General features: G+C 38.4%; 1 pseudogene; it reads right to left on the bottom strand.

Moving 5' to 3' along the window:
- Positions 1-6,779: 6,779 nt before the first annotated feature.
- Positions 6,780-19,208, bottom strand: LOC104863237 (annotated as a pseudogene).
- Positions 19,209-23,216: the final 4,008 nt, after the last annotated feature.

The following is a 23,216-nucleotide window of genomic DNA, read 5'->3' as shown; positions in this document are numbered from 1 at the left end:
AAAAAAAAAAAAAAAAATGTTTTAAACCTAATCAATTCTGGTTCACTATACTAATTATTAATTCAGTAAATATGTATTAATCATCCAGAGTGCAAACTACTTGACCTTAGAAACACAACACTGAATAAAATGTACTCCCATGAGAACTTATGGTTTGCTGCATGATTCTAACCAACAGACACGGCTTTAAAGTGGGGAAAGACTTTAGTTGGTCCTACCGTCAACTTCTTCCAAATTCACTTCATATACCATTAGCGTTATCATTTTTGATGTGATTTTTGGAAGTTTTCTCAGTCTTACGTTGTGTGGTTTTGGAAAACACTTTTATTGTTGTATGACATAAAACTACAGAAGAACAGTGCATTTAATATATAAGCGAGAAAAAATTTCTACTCCACCCTGTAATCTGATTGGCTCCTTCCCACACCTGTCCTGTGTGGGAGACCTGGAGCAGCCCACTGTGACAGCTCTGACTACACTAACACAAGCTCCTCTGTATGTGTCCTGAGGGTTGCACACCCCAAATCCACTGGCATAGCCCAGGTTGGTAATTGCAGAGACAGGTAAAGTACAGGCAGAGGCTGTCCTGTGAATGCTCACTGTGTGTGGGATGGGTTTGCTTCCTGGAGATTTTGAGGAAGTGGACAGGGAAAGAGCATTTCGGGCAGAGGACAAGCCAAGGAGTGTCAGGTGTTTCAGAATGATGGGTTCTGGCTGCTTTATGGAGGAGATATTGGAGGCCAGAATGGAGAATGGTAGGGATACCTTGGTGAATGAAAGGTTTTGAAGATGGGTTTTGAAGATAGTATTCAGGCTTCACTGATCGAGATCTGGTCCCTGGATTCAAGTGAGATGTTGGAGGGATAAAGGAAGCTCACTTATAGACTCAGCAAAACATTTTCATAAATTCATGCTCTTTGGCCAGGGATTTTAGCTCAGTGTAACCTTGCCTGCCTTGCAAGTGCAATATCCTAAGTTTGATCCCCAGTACTGGATCAAAAAAAAAAAAGTCACGCTCTTATTTCAAGATATTTTTTAAAGGCTAGTGGTATAGCTCAGTTGCCATGCAGAAAGCACTATGTTCTAACCCTTGCACCAGTGAAACACACACACACACACACACACACACACACACACACAATCTCATGATACAATGAAAATTGTGCCCCTAGTATAACCTACTGCTATGGTTTGAATGTGTCCTTTAAAAGTTCATGGGTTGGAAATCTAAAGCCCAAATTTATATGCTAATGGATTTGATGATGAAGCTTTAGGGAGATGATTAGATCAGGTCAGGAGAAAAGGGCCCTGGTGGTGGTATTAGTGGCTCTGTAAGAAAAGGAAGAGACTTGAGCCTAAAGTATTTGTTCTGTCTTACCATGGGGTATTCTCGGTATTCTTTTTCATGGTATGATGCAGCAGGAAGGACCTCACCAGATGCCATGCAGATGGCTCCTTGATCTTGGATTTCCTAGCAATAAGGACCACAGGCCAAAAAATCTCTTATTCTTTATAAGTTATCCAGAATTGGGTATTCTGTTAAAGCAACAGAGAATTGACTAAGACACTGCCACACATTTCTTCTAGCTCAGACTACTTCTCAGGGCTGTTGGCATCTCCTGCATGACTTCTATACTCTGGCCTAAGAATTTGAGGATTACACATGTGACCTTTGATAGCCCTTGAACTGAACAGACCCTGTGGATTAAAAATAGACTGATTTTCCTTGGGCCACAGGGTTTGAATCATGCTAAAGAAAAACAGATTTTTAAAACGAATATAGGTGTGTATAACTTTAAAAGATGGAAGGAAGATGTTCTCTCTTTTTTTTTTTTTTTTTTTTTTTGGTACCAGGGATTGAACTCGGGTCCTTGGGCTTGCAAGGCAGACCACCGAACCGCTGAGCTAAATCCCCTACCCTCTTCTTTAAGATTTAAAGGGGTTGAAGAAACCTAAAGGTTAAAGGTTGTAGCAGAGAAAGGTTGTAGCATTTCAGCTGATGAGAGAAGGCGTCTCAGGATGCTGGGGACCACCCTGTCCTGTTCTCACTGGGTCTTCAGACACACACTCTGTAGGTGTGGGAGGCATCTCTGCTAGCTCCACTCGGGATGCAGTCTGAACTCCTTTACCAAGGTGAAACAAGTCCAAGAAGGAATGAACAGAGAAACAATGGCCTGCATATGATTTTAGCATCGCATTTCTGAACCCTGAATATCTCAAAATGTCCTATCTATCTCAGAGTGTCTTTCTGTAATTTTTCCTTTCCTGCCAGTATCAACTCACTGACCTTGTAAAACATCTGCTGGCCAGTGGCCTGATCCTTGGGTCTCCACCTCCTCCTCCTTGTTCCTGCTTAAAGAAATTCCAGTTATGAATATGAATTCATTTTGAAATTGTACGTCTCTGATGATATCCTTTTGAGTCCCTATAGAAATTATTTTACACGGCTTTGGAAAATTAGCCCAAAACCCTGTGCTGTTCTCTGTGTGAGGTAGGATTCCCTCACAGCCACCTGCCTACCTGGAAAGGATGCTCTGGCACTCTGGTTGGAAGAAGGCAAGACAAGGTCATGCTTACCAGCAGGCCCTTGCCCCTGCCTGCTGACACAGAAAGCTTCTGTGTCTTCTTATCTTATTTTTGGCCTCATTCAGGTTCAGCAACTTCCCACTGGTCCAGCCACGATCAAGACACTCACTCGAACCTTCATTCAGAGCCTCCCAGCCCCAGCGAGGATTTGAACTCGTGGTCCTGAGAGCAGGATGGATGAGTGCTCAAGGGCTCCCACGCTGACTCCATCAAAGCTTTCCTCCGCGCATCTCCATTATGTGAACAGCTCTGTTAACCAAACCTATTATCTTTCCCCCTTGGTTTTCAACTTGAGAAAGGCAAAGCAACTTCTTTAATGGCCCACAGATTGATGATTAACATTTTACACGTCCCTGCTGCTGAGTAAAAGAACTGCTTTGTGGACAGTGAAAATGCCTAGGAGAAGGAAGCGGGAGTCAACTTGGTTTATTAAGTTGTGCTGCTTCATTAATCACAATCTTTTTTTTATGGCAGTGCTTAAAGGCCCATCCATTGTACTTCTCGGGAATGGGGTAGATCAAAACGGAGTGCTTTTAGTGCACCTTTGACATCTGGCAGAGCAGCCGGCTATCTGCGATATTGCTCTCCAGCAGGACGGGGAGCTGCATTTACTGTGACCACGCTGGCCCCTCTGATTTAAGCTACTGCAGAGGGCAATGAATTACCTTAAAGGAGCCCCACTGCAGAACTCCAAGTTTTATGCCGGACCCCTACCAGCTTCCCCACTTTATGAGTATGAACAATCAGACAATTGAACTGATTTGACTCTGCCACTCCTGGAGTTTCATTGCCCCGAACCTGGGGATGTAATGATGGCAATGCCATGCTAAGTGCCACTCTGACTAGCAGCGGTGCCTGCTGCCCGTTCAAGTAGGGCACCCATTCTTGTTAGCTGAAAACTGCTCTGATTTGCAGCAAGGGGGAAAATAGATCCCATGCAATCAGATTAACTCAACTTTGAATGTTATTTTCATTTAACACTGTGGAACCAGGCAGTGTCCCAATTTTTTTTTTTAATGGTAAACTCATTAAAAGGCAGGGTTCTTTTGCAAGGAGTCTTATAGCCCTGATGGAAAGGCACCTGCTAAGTCCTGATACAGATTGCAGACGTAGACATCAGACAAACCTACATACATAACACACATATTCATACTCCACAGACAGTCCAGGGATGCCTTATTCAAAGGTCAGCATGGTAAACATTTATTGAATGGATTAATGAATCCAAGATAAAATAATTCTGCTTTAAGGGACACAACGACATTGAATTTTGCAGCAATAAATGCCAGAAGACAATAAAATGTTATTTATCAGCTTTTGGGGAAAATGTCTAAGAATCTTATATCCCACCAATTTTTTGTTCCCATATATAGGTGAAAACATTTCACTACGCAAGATTGTAAGAGAATAGTAACTATATGCCTTTCCTGAATAAAGGAAAAGATTCTTTTCAAAGACATTTGCCTTGAAGAACACTCAGAAATGAATCTCACACACTATTATTAGACTAGTGCAAGGGAATACAGAGGAAGGGGAAGGGAAGTGTGAGGGCGAATGATAGAGGAGGTGGATGAGATAAAAATATGTCATATGCATGCACAAAGTCACCACACTGAAACACAGTATTTTGTAAAATTATTAGGCACTAATATTTTAAAGTGTCTAGCCCAAAGAAGTAAATAATAACAGAAATCAATAGCATTTTCTATGTGCTAGGTGTTCTTCTAGGTACATATATTAATCCATTTAATTCTCTTCCTGCAAACCAATGGGGTACCTAACACTATTGTTCCTCATTTTTAAGGAAGAAGCTAAGGCTTAGATAGGTTCATTTACCTTCCTAATCCAAATAATACAACATATAAGAGGGGGTGGGAAGGTTTCAACCCAAGCTTTGAGTCTCAAACTTTCACATTTTGCCCTTATGCTGTACTGCCTCTAGTAAGCCTTTAAACAGGATCATAGAAATTAATGTTGATGTTTCCAAATGATGACTCCACATTACTTACAAAACTCTGTGCTAATAAATTTTTTTTCTTATTTCGAATGTGTCTGGTACAATCTCAGAAAAAGACACTGAGGACAAAAGTACTGTAACATCTTTAAGACAAAAGCATCGAATCATTTCAAAGCTTAAAAGCAAGAATAAAAGATATTTTTGATATTGGTAATTAGAAAAATGCAGGCTTGAACATGTTCTTAAAGAAAAATACTTTATTTCTGTAACCACTCAAATTATTTAAAAGAATGTCTACCTACAATGCAGATAAAAATTCTGTGAAAGGCTTTAAAAGCACTGGGTGAAGACACAAGGTGAAATATAGGAATATTTCTCTAACCCATTCTGACTTTGCATAAATAGGATCAAACAACTATGTAGATTGAAACAGAAAAAAATTAGAAACCAGTGAATATAAACACTTGCTTATGGCCATAAATATGAGTGTAAATTCCACCACTAAAGGTCAATAAGCAATTTTTAAACAATCCTACCAAATAATTTTAGAGCTACAGGATCCTATACCCAGTTTGAAAAAATAGTATAAATAAAAAAGAAAGTGACAGCGAATATCATAAGATTTTTGAGCTGATTCTACATATAAGACACAGTTCTATGCTCTGTGTACACAGCAGTAAATAAAATCTTTTGAAATTGACAACCTAATTTGGATATCAGGTTGGGAAAAAGATAAGGAACCCATTACCAAGAATTGACTGCAGATTCTGGGGGAACAGTGCCCACCAAGACTGCCCTCAGTCAGCACACCAAGCATAAGTTTCAAGGGTTTCTCAAGTCACTCGTGTGGGAATTCACTAGAATGGCTCACAGAACTCATGAACTGCTCTTGTAATCATGGATTTGGTATATTACAGAGAAAAAATAATTAGAAACAGCCAAAGGAAGAGGCACATAGGGCCAAAGCTAGGAGAATTTGAAATATGAAGCTTCTGGAGTCAGGGGTGCCATCTCCTCTTTGTAGCATGCAGTGTGGCAGGACATATGTGTTATTGCCAACCTGGAATGCTCACCAGATCCTTTACTAGGGCTCAGACTTTTTTTTTTGTACCAGGGATCGAACTCAAGACCTTGCACTCTAGAGGCAGGTGGCGGCACCACTGAGCTAAATCCCTGGCTCAGACTTTTTATTGGATGCTGCTTGCACATTGCTTGCATGGCTGTCTTCTCATCTACAGCCCCTCCAGGAGTTTGGGATAACATCACTGATGTCTAGTCCTAGAGGTTACAACTGATACAACTGATGGGTCTTAAGTCACATCCCCAAACATTGCTGACCTGGCAATGATCAAAGTCTCCAAACAAAGACATTCCTGTCCTCCACGCGCTTCCACAGCCCTAGAGATTACCTTCTAGCAGCCAAGGAAAAAATCCAGAGTTCTTTTTGGGTAAGGTGGTTCCTTCAGTGTACTCCAATAAACACACTCCCAATGTGGTGAAGAACAATGAAGCAAGGTAATGGAACAGAGAGGAAAGTGAGAGGGGCCCGTCTGCAGACAGTGGTAAGGGAGAGGAAAGTCAGTCACAGAGTCAGTGGGGAGAGGGTCAAGGCACCAAGGTAGAGCATCTTTAGAAAGGAAAAACAAGGAGGTCATTTTAGCTAAAGAGGGGTGAGGAGGGCGTGGGGGAGACAAGAAGTGGCAGGAGAGAACCAGGCAGGAGAGAAAGTCAAAAGGAGAAGGCAGGTCCTGCTGGGCTTTGAAGAGTTGACCTTTTTCTGTCTAAGAGATGGGAAATTACTGGGCAGGACTGAGCAGAGGGAAGATGTGCTACGACTTGGACTGCAAAACGTTTGTGTGGAAAACAGGTTGTGTGGAGCAAAGGAAGAAGCAGAGGGCTCAGTTAGAAGATTACTGCAATAGTGAAGGAAATGAGTAATAGTCCCGGGGCTGGGGAGAGATCACAGCGTCAACTGCGTAGATACCACATCTGCCATATTTTAAAGGAAGAGCAGTTAAGACTGGCAGATAGGTTGAATGCCTGAAGATTATTTACTTTAAAATGTAACCATTTGATGCATCTATTTAATCATGAATCTTCTTTCAGTAAATTTCCTGGAGCATAGAGACTCCTCTAAATCTGCAGTACCACCTTCTTATTTATGTTTTATTACTCCTCCTATTTCCTTAGTTCCAGTTTCTTCCTTCATTAGCTAGATCTCTCTGATTTGTTCTCTTTATCCAGTAACTGTACTCTCAGTTAGTTTTTGACTCTTCATTCTTTTCTTTGTGTTCTCTAAGCGCTTTTCAGGTTTATCACTGTTTTGTTTGTTTCTCAGTGAGTTTTACTTTTGAAGTTTCAGTGGGGCATTCAAGGCTAGACAGCCAGGTTGGTGGTCACTTCTAAGTGAGAGTGGGCCACAGTCTTGTGGTGGAGGGCAGGAAGGGAGATGGTCAGTGTAGAGCCCAACCTTTGCTGGTTGGGGGCACTCAGACCTAGGGGTCTTGGCAAAAGGGAACCTTGGGTCAGGGCTGGCCAAAGAGCAAGGTGAGTCAGTGCCTACCTGTCACAGGTAGTGTTTTGTCCTGTAGATCCTTCTCCTTAAATCTGCAAAAAGGGCTCAAGCACTTGGGAGCAAAGTGTACTGAGACACAGAAATGGGCAGGGACTAATGGATTCTAGAATTTCTCCAACCTAGTCAGCTGTGAATCATTTAATGAACTATGCTGCTCAAGCACCTGACAAGAAGGAATGGTAACATTACCAGCTCATAGACATATATAATTAAATTCTCATACTCATGGTTAATGTCTGTGTTATAAGGTGAATGTGTCCCCCAGATGTGTTGCAAACTTAACCCCCAAATTCACGTTAACGGTATGAGGAGGTTGGGTCTTTGGATGGTGATAAGCGTTAGATGAGGTCATGAGGGTGGGGACCCCCTAACAGAAAGGGTGTGCAAGAAGGGGAGGCAAAACTTGGTTTAGTATGTGTGCTATTTCGCTGTGTGATTTCTCCGCTGTGTTATCCTGGAGCAAGAAGACCCCCCACCCAATGCTGGCTCCAGGCTCTTGGGTTTCCCAGATTCCACAAACCACAACCAGAGAACCCTACCCTCTTTATAGAGTCCTCAGGTTTTGTTTTTTTGCATAGCAACAGAAAACAGACTAAGTCCTTTGCTTATTCTCCTTCCCCTGCCCAACAATCTGATCTGCCAGAAATTTGTCCATTTGGTAGCTTTTCAGTCAGTTTTTATTTTATTGATCAACATTCCTTTAATCTGGATTACTTTTTACTTGTTAATCTGCATTATTTCTTTCTTTCAGTTTTGCTTTTAAGTATCAATTTCTTGAGCTGAAAGCATACTTCAGCTTAAATATTGTTTTCTAAAATATTTGGACATGTTTATGTATTTCACTAAATTCTACTTGACCCAATTGCATGAATATCAGTGATTATATGGTATTTTTATTTTTAAATCATTCATAATTTAAGTATTGATTTCCTCCATAATCCAAGATTTACTTAGACATCTATTTTTAAATTTCTAAATCCTTTGATTTTTCTTTTTTGGTAAGGTTTTCAATTTTTTGTTTAACTTCCAGTTTTCCCACTGGGGTGAATGATTTCTTCTTTTTAGAATTTATTGAAAATTTCTCTGTGACCCAGTACAGTCAACTTTTATGAATGTTCTTTGTGTTTGAAAATAATGTGAATTTTAAAATTTATTGGGAACAAAATTAAGTACTTATCTATTAGATCAAGTGTAAGTATGTTATTAAAATCTTCCCTAAATTTTGTTGAAAAAAAATCCATTTGATCTTCTAGGACCATAGAATGTGAGCTTTTTGCCCCCTTTGGCTTTTCAATTTCTCCTTGGAACACTAACAGATTTTGCTTTTTATGTATTGCATAGTTAGCTACATAAAGAAAGTAAGTGACTATTGAATTCTCTGGGCGGTTTTATACTTTTTTGAAATTCACCCTTTAGTTTTCTTTCTCTTTCATCCAATTACAATTCCTGCATCCTGAAATACAATATTTTTGATAGTATTTATTAGAGCCTTTTTTTGGGTCTGTTTTCATCTTTCTTGTGTCATCTTGCTTTAAGCTTCCCTCTTAAAACTTATGTAGATTTTTAAAGATTAATTTTATTAATACATCTAAGGTACATAATATGACATTCATCATGGAAAATTTGCACCTTTACATAATTCATCTTTATTCTTATTTTTTCCCCATTTCCCTGCCCTCCACTCAACCCCCCTCTACTCTTCCCTATCTACAAAGACTTTGTTTCCATTTATTCATTTTCTCATATTTATTTAATTCCCTCCTTTAATTTTCCCTTGCCTCTCCCACTTTCTCTTCCCTTTTGTATGTTTTCTTCCTATTTCACATTATCTATTATACCTTTTAGTCCTTATTTGCACTTTCAGTTTCTCATACCAGAGAAACTATTCAGTATTTACACATGTGTGTCCTATTTATTTTACTTAAGAGTATTGCCTCAATGTGCATCCATTTAGCTATAAATATCTCTAGTTTCTAGTTTCTAGTTCTTCACAGCTGAGTAATACTCCACTTTATTAGAAAGGCACATCGTCTTTATCCAGTCAACAGTTGGTGGGCAATTGGGCTGCTTCCAACTTTTAGCCATTACAAATTGTGCTGCTACGAACATGGGTGCACATGTATATCACTGTGGTCTGATTCTTTCAATCCTTTTGGGAAGATACCCACCAGGGGAGTAGCTGGGTCAAATGGAACATCCAATCCTAGTTCTTTGAGGTGTCTCCATAATGATTTCCACAGTGGTTGCACCGGTCTACACTCCAACCAGCAGTGGAGCAAGGTTCCTCTTTCCCCACAGCCCCACCAGCATTTGTTATGGGTGGATTACATGATAGCAGCCATTCTTTCTGGGGTGGGGTGGAATCTCAATGTTCTTTTCATTTACATCCCTCGAATGACTGGTGATGTTGAACATTTTTTCATATGTTTCTTTGCTATTTCTACATCTTTGTCTGAGAAATGTCTTTCATAAGTTATGTGGTCACGCCTCATTGGATCATAACGTGTGATACCCTTAAATCTCTTAGCAGCTACTGGTCCTTTGCTTGTAGTGTTGTTTAAGCTGATATTCAAAACACTTTGCACAACATTCAGAGCTTTCTTTTTTTTCTGTAGCAAGCTCTTCTTCCTCAGCTGTTTTCTTTTCATTGAGCTCTTTCTGTCCCTCTTCACTGTCACTCTCTAGAAATCTAGTCTGTGCAGAATCTGTCATCAGTGCCGAAGTGCAACTGTAAATCCATGAGCTTTTGTCCATCTCTGCCCTCAGACCGAGGTTTAATTTTGGACTTGTCATTGTCATCCTCAGAATCAGATTCCTCATCTTCATCACTGTCAAAACAGCTTCCCCAATGCTTTACCCATGGGTTATTTTACAAGTTCCCCTCCTGGCAGGCTTTGCTCCTGAGAGGATGTCTCCTACATCTCACTATTACTGTCAGAACCAAAGATGTGTGCCGGCTTGTCCTGCGGTCCGCTGAAATTTGCCAGTGTGTTATGTACCAGCTTGTTCTGTGCTTCTTTTGCTTTCTGCCTTGCCTCCAAGGCTGCCAAACACTTCTGATCATCTTCAGCAGGCTTAGCTTCAGCATCCATACTTGATGAATTACTAACAAAGAGAGAAGTCAGCCATGCTCTCCTGCGTGTCTTCCCTGGAAGAACACTTTGGTGGTTCCTATGAGATGTGAGGCTGCTGGAATCAGACTCCCCTTCCTCTGAAGCCTCTTTTCTCTACTGGGTACCGTGGCAATTATCTTTATCAAACCCTATCTTGTGAATCTTGGCACTAAGACTTAAGGATTTCTTATCTTTTAACGGTAAAAGACTAGAAATAAGATTTCTACTTCCCTTTTCTGAACTGCTTGGGGAGACTGCCTTGTGATCTTGGGTCTCACAAGTTAACTGTTTTTGAGGCTCAATGCGATTTAGGCCATTTGTCTTCTTTGTATGTTGGCATGAAGTTAATTTGATTGGTGAGCCAGTAGCATGTGGCAGCCCATTTTCTCTGGAAATGCTATTGGAATCTCCATGTTTCAAGGAACTTTGTTCTTTATTAATATTACTTAAGGCAATATTCCAGGTATTTTTCACTGATTCCTTTCCATAGAGACAGCCTATTCTCTTGAATGCCTGAAATTTTGTCTTTTTCTTATCTTCCTGTGGTTTCTGTTTACCATAGGTATTTTCTTCCCTTAAAGGGGTAGCCAGAATCTCCTCAGGACAAATGCACTGTTTGCTGGTGTAGATGTAACGAGGAGTCTTGGGGCTCTTGGAAGCTCTATCAAACTTGCAATTTACAGTAGTCTGTGGGCCACTGCTGTCAGTATCTTTTGGAACCTCCAGATTACTGCCAGCCAGTTGTTCCAAATCAGCCAACATGAGATTAACACAGGGCAGTTTTTTTTATCATGGCTTTATATTCTTCATCTCCTTCAGACTCCTCATTGTCCCTGCTGCTGGACTCAGACAGAGGATCATGATTAAGAGGCTTCATTCCATGACTGAGGGCTGATTCTTTGTTGTTTTTTCTTTTTTGTGCCTTATTACAATGATTGAAAAGCTCTTTGTTTTTGAAAGATTTCTTGCTTATAGGTTTTTATGTTTGAGAAAATTCTGCACTGTTTTTTACCTTACTGTTGTTTTTCTTCATTGAAATGATTTCATCTGTATCACCTGAATCATACTCACAGTCATTTTCTATAATATTGTCACTAACACAGCAAGAGACATTATTCATACATACACTTAATAAATAATGAAGTTTATGAACATTTGATTTTAAATCATCCCTTACAACTTCAAAGGGATCAGTTTCAGAGTCATTGATGGAGGACCATGAGGTTCTCTGTAAATTTTCTTCTTTTGCAATCATCATTCTTAATTCATCTTCAGAATCAATATCATTATCAGATATACTATTTCTCTTCCTGACAGTTTCCAAGCTAGAAGTCTGACAAAGTATATTTTTAAGTTTGTGAGCATCAGAATCAAGTACAGGGTGTGATTTAGAAAGAGTAATGGAATCACAAGGTGGTTTTTGGTGCAGCTTGTTGCTGTGGTGATATGTTATTCTCCATTACCTAACTGGTCCATAGACTCACAGTGGAACCCTGGCTCTTTTGTACTTTCATGATCTTCTTGGGAGGACCATGAAAGTCAGAGAACTCTCCTCGCCATTTCTTGCTAACATGATCATTGCCTCCTTCCAATTTCCAAGTGAGGCTAATTATAGGAAAGGTATTTGTGAAATCCTCCCTCATCTTCTTTAGATCATGGCAGTATTTTGATGGATCATATTTCATGATTTTACATTTATGTTGATTCTTCAGATGAAGAACAGATAAGACTCTTCCAAATTTACTGACAACCCAGTTCTGGTGCCCTGGTACTTCTGTCCTTGGCACAGCTTTCACATGGAAATCCACTCCTCACATCTTTTCCAACAAGTTGGTATTGCCTGTTGTCGATTTTTCTTTCTCTGCTTTTGCTTCTTCTCTCTCTTGGGCCAGTCTGTATAAAAAGCTTTCTTTTGCTAGCTGAATTTGTGCTGTACCACCTTTCCATTTTTTTTTTTTTGTTTAAAATGGACATACTTTTTTTTTTTCAGGTCTGCTTCTGCTCCTCTGATGTTAACATGTGCAAAGACTTTCTGTGCTCTTCCTTGGTCATCTTTTTGTGTGATGATTTCCACATCAGAAATTTCTCCAACTCTGCCAAACTGATTTTGCAGGTCTGTCTCAGAAATGGCTTGGCCAAGACCACCCATGATAAGGCGCTCTGTTTCTCTGTTGGGTTTCACTAAAGCTGGTCATATACTCAGCGTGCTCATGCCCATCTCCAAGCCTGTACCGCATAAGCCATTCTTTCCTGGTCCCTGATTTCTTCTTTAATTTCCTCTGTGACCCATTGGTTATTCAGAAGTGTATTGTTCAGTTTCTGTGTGTTTATGAAATACTTGTGGTTTGTTTTGCTATTGATCTCCAATTTCATCACACTATGGTCTAATAATATACAGGGGATAACTTCAGTTCCTTTGCACTTACTTAAACATGTTCTGTGAGTGAGTATGTGGTCTGCTTTGGAGAATGACCCATGTACAGCTGAAAAGAATGTGCATTCTGATTTTGTGGGGTGGAACACTCTGTAAACATCTGCTAAGTTCATTTGTTCAAGAGTTTCAGTTCTAGTATTTCATTACTTATTTTTTGTCTAGTTGATCTATTTGTGACAGTGGTGTATTGAGGTCCCCCACTACTATTGTATTAGTGCTTCTTTGATTTTTTCATGTCCGTTAGTATTTGTTTTATATAGTTAGGTACACTAGTGCTTAGGGCATATATATTAATGATTGCCATCGGTTCCTCTTGGATTGTTCCCTTTTCAAGGGTGTAGTGTCCTTCTTTGTCTCTCTTAATCAGTGTTGGTTTGAAATCTACTTTATCTGCAAAGAGGTTAGCTACTCCTGCCTTTTTTTGGGTTCCTGTCACATGGAGTATTGTTTTCCACTGTTTAACTTTCAGTCTATGAGTGACTTTTTGAATTAAGTGTGTTTCTTGTATGCAGTATATTGTTGGATACTGCTTTTTGACCCAGTCTATTTCTTTTGATTGGTGAATTGAAACCATTAACATTGATGGTTATAACTGATATATATTGACTTATCCTTGTCATGACTTTCTTTTTGTTGGATTCTCCCCCTTTGTGCTTAATTTCTTGTCATGACTGGTAGATTCATTCTGCTGAGCTTCCTGGTGTTGTGATCCTCCTTTTCTTTTCTTAGGATAGTGTTTAAAATTTTTGGAGTGCTGGTTTGGTATTCATGAATTCCTAATGTGCTCTTTGTTATGAAAGTATCTTATTTCTCCATCAATTTTGAAAGATAGTTTTTCAGGATACATCAATCTGGGTTAGAGGTTGTTTTTGTTTAGGGCTTGAAATAGATCACTCCAATCTCTTCTTGCCTTGAGGTTTGCGTTAAGAAGTCTGCTGTGATTCTGGTGGGCTTTCTTTTGTATGTGATTTGTTTCTTTTTCTCTAACTGCTTGTAGAAATTCATTCTTCTGTTGGGTTTCTGGAATCTTAACTATTATATGACTATGTGTAGAGTTTTTTTTTTTTTATCATGGCTAGTTAGAGTCCTATTTGCCTCACTTATCTGTATGCCAAGTATTTTTCCCCTACTTGGGAAGTTTTCTGTCATTACTTTTGTGAACAGTTTTTTTTTAAATATATATATCATCTGCACTCTCTCCACTCTCTCCTGTTTCTTCATTGACTCGAATCAGTCTCATGTTATTCTTCTTTGCATCATCTAGCAGCTGCTGGATTGATTTCTCATGGTCCCTTACTATTTTTAAGACACTTTTCTTTTCCTGATCACTAATTGTAATCCTATCTTCTATATGTGAAATTATGTTCTCGCACTGGCTCACTCTAATGAGTAAACTTTCAATGGATTTTTTAATCTCCTGGAAATCTGTTTGCATCTGTTTTATGGATTCTATTTGTTTCCTGTGTTGGGATTCCATCATGTTCCTCAGCTGTTCTATTTTTTAAAAATCTGTGTCCACTCTAGATTTATTAATCATGTCTTGCACTATGTGCACAATCTCTACTGCTACCTGAGAAATTATTTCTGATTTCATTTTTTTCCAGGTTCTCTATCATTGCCAGTTGAGGGAGGCCAGGTGGTTGAGTATCAGATTGTTTCATCTTGTTGCCCTTTGGGGTTGCCTTAGGTGATCTGAAATTTTGTTTTGATACTTATGTGTGTGTGTGTCTTCATTTCAACAGTTACAGCCTGCTGTGCTTTTGTTGAGGGAACTTTTGCTGCACTAGTGGTCTTCAATTCTCAGCAAGCCATTGAGCAGCATTTTCTTTGCTGCTTACCAGTATAATAATTCTTGGGTTCAGAATGGTGGCCTTCTGGATCTCTGAGCTGACCTGTTGACTGGGTGGGCTTCTGGCTGGGGCCTGTGCACACTTTGGGTGGAATCTCATTATGCCTCTTGCTGGGGCCTCTATGTTGCTGTTGTCTGGGAGGGACTTGGGCTGGGGCTGGGTACCCCAGTTCCTATTGTCTGCACAGGCTTCTGGCTAGGGTCTCTGCACACTTATCAATGGTATTGGGGCAAGCCTTTTGTTGTTGCTTGTGTGACTGTGTAGCTTTTTCCCAGGCAGGCAAGCCTCTGGGGTTAGGGCAGAACCCTGGCTGGGATCTGCCTGCAGCCATGGCCCTCTGGTCCACACAGCTGCTCCCCAGGATCTGCGTGCACTTAGCAATGGTATCGCAGGCCTGTGGCTGAAGCTGGTGTTTTTGTGTAGCTGTTTACTGGGTGGGCTTTTGGCTTGGGGCGGTGTGCCAGAGTCTCTGGGGTTGGGGCAGAGCCCTGGCTGGGATCCGCCTACAACTGCACTCCTTTGGTCTGCACATCTGAAAACTTACATGGATGTTTTAAAAACCTGATTTGTGATGCTTTTTTTTTCTTTTTCTTTTCTTTTGGTATCAGGGATCAAACTTACAACCTCATGCTTGCCAGGCAGGTGCTATGCTACTGAGCTATATCCCAGGACCATTGTGATTCTATTTTTAAAGGGGAAATTAACATATGAAAAAATGTTCACTATCACTGATCATTCACGAAATGTAAATTAAAACAATGCCAAGATTCCATCTCTTTCCAGAAAAAATAGCTGCTGTCAAGAAATCAACCAATAACAAATGCTGAAGGGGCTGTGGGAAAAAGGAACCCTTTTCTACTGTTAGGGAGAATGTAGGCGTGCAACCACTGTGGAAATCAATGTGGAGATTTCTAAAAAAATTAAAACGAGTTTTATTTGACCCAGATATACCTCTTCTTGGTATCTTTCCAAAAGAATTAAAGGTGCCATACCACAGTGATGTAAGCACATCCATGTTTATAGAGGCAGAGTTTATAATAGCTAAAACATGGAAACAGCCCATTTGCCCATCAGTGGGAGACTGGATAAAGAAGATGTGGTTTTTCTATAAAATGGAATACTACTCAGCCATAAAGAATGAGAAATTAGAGTCATTCATAGGAAAATGGATCCATATTGAGGATATACTCTTAAGTGAAATAAATAAGTCACACGTGTAAATACTGAATAGTTTCTCTGGTGTGAAAAACTATAATTGTACACAAGATCCTAATGGTATAACTAACAATGTGAAATAGGAAGAAAAGGGCTAAAGGTGTAGGGAAAGTGGGAAGGGTGGGGAAAGGAAATAAGGGAAAAGAAAAAAATATGAGAAAATGAAAAAATGGAAGTAAAGTATTTGTAAATAGGAAAGGGAGGAGGGGGTGAGGGGAGGGCAGGGACAAGGGGAAAAAATGAGAACCCAGACCTGTCATATAAAGGTACAAGATCCCAGTGATGAATGTAACTGTACTGTGTACCTAAAATGTACCAGTAAACTCAATGAGAAGAAGAAGAAGAAGGAGAAGGAGAAGGAGAAGGAGAAGGAGAAGGAGAAGGAGAAGGAGAAGAAGAAGGAAGAAGAAGAAGAAGAAGAAGAAGAAGAAGAGGAAGAAAAAGCAGCTGTGGTTCTTTTATACAATGGAACACTATTGTGCCATAAGGGTGGATGGGCTTCAGATATTTATAGCTAAATGCATGGACCTTGAGACCACACTATGAAGTGAAATAAATCAAACACACATATTGAGTACTGTATTGTTTCTCTGGTGTGAGAAATGGAATGTGGAAATAAGGACTCAAATTTATAATGAATGTTGGGAAATGGGAAGAAAGTGTTCAGCTGGGAAGGGAAACAAGGGAGGAGGGAAAGAGAAAGGAAGGAAAGGACAAGAAAAAAAGTGAAAATAGAAGAAAAAAATGAAAACAAAGTTTTTGTACATAGGGAGGGGATGGGGGCTCGAGAGAGGAATGGGATGAAATAAGATAAAATTTATTAAAACATAATCAGATGAAAAGCAGGAGGTTTACAGGAAGCTTTTGACAGCAGAGAATAAAATCTTGTATTCTTTTATGAAAAAAGGACAGTGAAGATATCTGTAATAAATTGCTGATGTGTATTAACTTACTTTTTCAGTGCATTATCCATCTATTGTTTCTTTCTCCCTTTTCCATCAAGAATATAGTACGTTCCTCTATGATCTTGAATCGTTTTCATTCTCTCTTATAAGTATTTCTAATTCTGTTCATATAGGTTCTGTATTTTTGTTGTGAAATTCAATGGTGCTTTATGGTATTTATTACTGTAGTGAATGAGCTATTTTTTCATTTCATTTCTTAAATCCATGACACTTTAAAGGCTAGATTCTTGCATATTTAAATCATCTTTTTAGTCTGAATAGATTTGAAAAATATCCCTTTGTGCTTTCTATATGTAGTTATAATGTTTATAATATAAAGATGACTTTGTTTTGTCTTATATGTATTCTGATTACCTGATTCCTTTCATCAAGTATGCTACATAGTTTATTTCTATTTATAATAGATAAAAGTTTTTTCTTAAATTAAGAAAGTCCTTTAGGTAGCTATTAATAAAAACTAAGTTCACCTAAAATGTGTTATCTATTCTTATATTTAGCATTTATGTGAACTCAGGTGGGAAATTTAGTGAATAGCTTTAAAAAATTATTTTCTAGGGCTGGGGATGTAGCTCAATGGTGCAGTGCCTGCCTGAGTTTGATCCCTGGTACAGAAAAAAACAGATCTTAACAGTATATGCAGATAATAAAGGGATAACATGATTGCATTAATAATATAATGTGGTAGTAATATTTTTAGAGGCAAAATTATTTAGTAACTTTATAAATAGACAATCTTGAATTTCTAGTACTATTAAAATTGGAAAGACTTACATATATTTCTCAGTCATAATTTGCTTTATTTTAAGGTGGGAAATTTTCAACCATAAAGAATGTTGGTAGTACTGCCTACAAATATTGGTCTTCAAGTATAACCTATTTATCTCAGAATGGGCAGAACTCTGTAAGGGTTCATCACTGTTGTTACAGTAGATACCCAATCAGTATGAGTTAATTCAATTTGATATCTAATTTGGCTACCTTTGCCACATATTTCTTTTTTCCAATTATCTATGCCTTTTAAGGAAGATTAAGATAGAAGATCCTGTACCCAGGGCCATAGTAGATATGTAGGAATTATTTATTTGGAAACGAATTACAACATACAGCTTCCTTTTAAAGGCAGATGTTAGGTCTTTTTTTTTTTTTTTTTTCCTCCTGACTCTGACAACACGTCTATGAAATGCTTGCTTCCCAGTGGTGCCTTGGTGAAATAGGGAGCTGAGCAGATGCTTGCACAAGCCCAGACACCTGGCAGGCCATTGTTATTTTGGCAAGAGCCTCCAGACTAGGAAATGTGAGGAACACAATTCATTCAGGTGAAGGCAGCATTGTGAGTGGATGATTTACTTTGAGACTCAAGGTTTACTGTAGGCTTCATCTGGAATGGAATGGGAAGCTTGGGAGTTTGCATCCATCATCCATGAGGACCAGAAGGCAGAGGTGAATTATAGGCCAAAGCTGTTTCACCAGCTGGTGAAACTTTGGGATTCAATTGCAGTGCAGGTAGAGTTTCACTACTCATTAGCAAAGAGCAATCAGGCAATCTGGCAGGGACTTTCCAGGGTCCTTGCTGGCCAAGGGAGTGAAGACTTAGAGAAAAATCCCCTGGTTTATTCAAGATTGATTATATGAAGGGCACCTCTGGTAGAGAACTAGAGAGTCTCAGAAAGGCTTCATATTCATCAGATACTCTCAGGTGTTAAGAGCTCCTGGGAGTCATGTTGCTTATTACAGAAAAATAATAAATTATGGAATATTAATCATAAAATAACAATATATTTTATTTGAAATATTTGTAACATTAGCAGAAAAATTCTCACATAATCAATGTATTTGCCAAAGACTTTCTTCTAGCTTACATACATAATTCCGTATGCATGGAGCTATAAACCTCTCTGAAAGATTTCTGTGAGTTTCCTGGTGATATTTAAATGATCAGCATCACATAAACCACTTTGAGATTGGCTTTACTGATAATTCGGGGCTGCCTGTGGGCACCATAACGTTCACAGAGCAGTGACCTGAAACCAGGCATCAGCTGTCCTTGGTAAAGTCTGCTGGGCCATGTTGCCATGCAGTTACCTGTACAGCAATTGGCTCATCGTTCATTCTCAAGTTTCACCACCTCATGCTTCCTCTCTTGGTGTCGGTTCCATGTTTCTTCGTGTACTTCTTTCCTCTTGAAGGGACTTTGAGTCCTTTTCTGCCCACATCTGCAAGTCAAAAGCTATCCAGTTTCAGCAGAACTGAGTTTTCTGGGTAATAGACACTGTCTTCTTGGATGCATAGTTGTGAGTCTAAATAACATGTTTTTCCTAACACGCCAATCAGTCTCAATCTTTAGAAAAAAATAATCATAAGGGGAAAAAAATCAACTATTTGATTCAGCTTGTGGATGGCCAGTTCTGTGAGAACACAGTTACAGAAATATTGAGCTAAAAATAGCCTCTCAGGCAGGGATTCCGGAATTTTGTACCAGCCACTTTTGACTTTCTTCCATCAATGTTTGCCATGTTCTCAACTGCTAAAGGAGCCAGGAAAGTAGGAAATGAGTAGAGAGAAAAACTGGAAAAGAAAAGTCTTCATCTCATGGCAACAGTCTTGAATGAGCACTAGTCCATGTCACAGTGGGAACAGTGTTGCCAGATCTGATTCTTTACTTTTTTTTTTGACAAAAGAATTCAAAATATTTTTGATTTAACACGAAATTTCCTAATTAAATGAGAACCAAACTAAACATGTCTGAGTTAATGTTTGGAATGCAACTGTCACTTGTGCTATCCCCCGACCCATTTTTACTAGCGATTCTGATAAACATTTTGTCATCCTTCAGGGCTCAGTTTAAACAGCACGCTTTATTTCCTCATTTTACCCTATAGCTATTCCAAAAAGATTTAATCAGTCTCTCCTTTAGTTCCCAGAGTCTTCTCTTCAAGTATGTCTCTCAAAGTGTCATTATATTTGCTGGTCTGTTTGCCTTGCTGCATTTTGAAAATGTACCTAAAAGAAAAAGAAAGAAACCATGCTGTCCGTCAATTATCCTGAGAACCTGGTATAACGCTTAGTGCAAAGTGGTGTTTGTTGAATGGATGAGGGAAACAGACAATGATTCTGGCTGTGAGACTTGAGCTCAGATCTCCGTTCTGCTTTACCTTTCAGATTCTTCTTGCCCAAAGGCAGGCAAGTGATGAACTTCTTTTACACTTGATCACAATGCCTTCCCTTTAGGAAATTGTTAGCCTGATTTGGGGGACAGGCCAAAAAATAGATGATACAATATATGCGGAAAATGAGAGTGAAAAACCTATTGGTTGGTTTGAACAACTGTCCAGTTATTTGTTTGAAGAGTCTATTTTATTTATTTATTTATTTATTTATTTATTTATTTATTTATTTATTTATTTATTTATTTATTCATTCATTTATTTATTTATGTTTTGGTACCACGGATTGAACTCGCGTCCTCGCACTTGCACGGCAGGCCACCGAACCACTGAGCTAAATCCCCGGCCCCTGAAGAGTCTATTTCAAAAGAGTGTTTTACCATGCAATCCAGCAAGGGCCATTGGGTGGGCATTTGTTCTCACTGAGATAAAAGGAAACATGTGAGTAAAGTAAAAGCTGGATGTTGGCTTGGATGGCACGCTCTAGATAACATCTGGAACTTCTTTCTGGAAAATGAATTAGAATGAGCAATCTGACTTTAATTTTGAACCTGTCTGGATAAGAGATTTAAATTCTACTAAGAAGTAGATGACTATTTCCTCTAAGAATAATGCCATTTAAACTTCTGAGACGTAAGGTCTCCACAAGCTCACATAAAACTTCCTTTAGAAATTTCAATCCCCTTTCTCCTTCATTTTTTAATTAGAATGTATTTGTGATACATAATAAATACATTTATTGTGGGGGAATTGGTACATATTCATATTACATCTTGATCCTTTTTATTTCACCTTCCTTTATCTTTCCCATCCCTGATCCTCTTCCCATCCTTTCAAAGAATCAGCTGTAATTCATTGATCCTTTGCAGTTTTTGTCTCAATTTCATTAATTTCTGCTCTGATCTTTATAATTTTTTTCTCTTCTATTAGTTTTATATTTAGAATGTTTTTGTCTTTCTAGGACTTTTTGATACATCATTAGGTTATTTATTTGCAATTATTCTTTTATGTGTACACACCCTTTTAGGGCTGTTTTCATTTAGTGCCATAGGTTTTGGTATGTTGTGCTGTCATTGTCATTTGATTTTAGGAATTTTTAAATTCTTCCCTGATTTATTCTGTTGGTTCATCGATTATTCAATAAATTTATTATTTAATCCCCATGTGTTTGCATAGTTTCTGTGGTTTTTTTCTGTAGATTTCTAGCTCTATTTTGCTATGATCCAACAGTATGAAGAGATTATTTCTATTTATTTAAGCATGCTTGATGGCTCAATATATGGTCCACTTTGGAAAACATTTAATTTGCTGTTTAGGAAAATGTGTACCTTTTGTTGTTGGATGAAAGACTATAGATATCTATTAAGTCCATTTTTTCAATATTGTGGTTTAATTCTCATGTTTTTTTATTTTTTGTCTGGTTGAGACCTAATTGTACAAGTAGGATATTAAAGTCCCCCACCATGACTATATTGGTGTCTATTTGTCCTTTTAAGTCAAGTAATTTTTGTTTTATGAAATTGGATGCACTGATATTTGGCGCACAGATATTTACTATTGCTATCTCTTCCTGTTGAATTCTCCCCTTTACCAATGTGGAGTAGCCATCTTTATCTATTCTGATCAATTTTGGCTTGAAGTCTGCTGTGTCTGAAAATAAGGTAGGGCTGGGGATGTAGCTCAGTGGTGCTGTGTCTGTCTGGCAAGCACAAAGTCCTGAATTTGATCCCTGGTTTAAAAAAAGAAAAGGTAGATATTGTGGCTTGTTTTGGAGCATCGGGTGGAGTATCACCAACAGATATTCCATTTTTTCATCCTTTTACTTTCAGTCTGTGTATTTCCTTTTTCCTGAAGTGCTCTCTTGTAGACAATATATGATCACAATTTTTAATCCAAGTGGACCAGACTGTGTCTTTTGAATGGGAGTTAAAACATTGAGAGTTAAAGTATTTGTTGAATTCTATTATTGCATTATTTTCCAGGGCTTAATTTTAGTTTTACTTTTTGTTTAACTGCTCTTTCAGTTAGATGCACACTTTTCTTTGGGCTTTCTGGTGCTGGTGACGTTTCTTCTATCTAGGATTCCCTTAAGTATTTTCTGCAATGCTGGTTTAATGGTCATGTATTTCTTTAGAATTTCTTTGTCATGGACAATCTTCTCCATAATTTTTGAATGCTAATTCTACAGAATATAATTGACAGTTGACAATGGACAATTATTTTATGGAGAGGTTCATTTCTAGTCATGGCTAGTTGTTGTTCTGTATGCCTCTATATTTTAATATTGAAATTTTCCCCTAGATTTGGAAAAATTTCTGCTATGATCTCAGTGAGTAATTTTTTATCCCTTTTGAGTCAAACTCTAATTTTTCTTTATTCCTATATTTCTAAGGTTGGTTTTATTTGAGTCATTTAGCAGTTCTTGGATCCAGGTTGTGTGGGGTCTTCTTAACATAGAAATTTAAATCCTAATTTCAGAGAGGAATGGTAAATTGAAGAGTTTAGAGAGAGAAAAGTTAGAACCTTCATCCCCTCATTAATGTGAAATAGTTGATTTTGATAAAAATACAGCAATGTGAATTTTTTCTACATTATTTAGATAAAGTAGAATCAAGAGATTATATTGATAGTGTTAAAGGATTATTTCAATAGTAAACACATTAATGAATTTCACTCTCAAAATTAAAAACACCCAAGGGCTCAGTATCTTTAAATACAAGACAAAATAATCAAGTTTCTGTGTGTTATGCCTTTAGCCTGTGTAATATGAATCAGGCTATTTGAGGCATAATGAAAAAGAATTTCCTGGACAATGATATGGATGTTTGGTTTGAAAAGAGGAAGTTTTCATCAGTTGAAGGGCCTGCAACTTCCTATTTAATTTGGGAAAGTTTTTCCTAACTTGACTTGCCCTATTTGTGTACTCCACCCAGAGTCTGCCCCATTCCACCTAAAAATGATATTATATTTTACTTTTCCAAAGGGGAAGAAGCCAAATGGCATGTTTGGGGACTCACAATTTGAGTCTTATAATGTGTGGTGCAATTGGAAAGTACAGAAGTTGTGAACAAAGTCTAGATAATATCAAGAGGTAGCTCAGTGTGGATTATAGTTACGGTAAAGTTGCCTGCCATTTGCTAACTTTCTTCTGCTGCCACTTGGAACTGTAAAAGGATTATTCATTCCCTTCTTCATCCTTCTTTTATTTTTTATTTTTATTTTTTTTATTATTTTTTTTAATTGAGTTTATTGGTACATTTAGGGATACAGTACAGTTACATTCATTGTTGGGATCATGTACCTTTACATGACAAGTCTTGATTCTCATTTTTTTCCCCTTACCTCTGCCCTCCCTTC

This window comes from Fukomys damarensis, unplaced genomic scaffold (genome assembly GCF_012274545.1).
Source record: "Fukomys damarensis isolate Sample0158 unplaced genomic scaffold, DMR_v1.0_HiC HiC_scaffold_31, whole genome shotgun sequence".
NCBI classification, from domain to species: domain Eukaryota; kingdom Metazoa; phylum Chordata; class Mammalia; order Rodentia; family Bathyergidae; genus Fukomys; species Fukomys damarensis.
The sequence above is the reverse complement of the archived record's forward strand: the minus strand, read 5'-3'. Positions and strand labels throughout refer to the sequence as shown.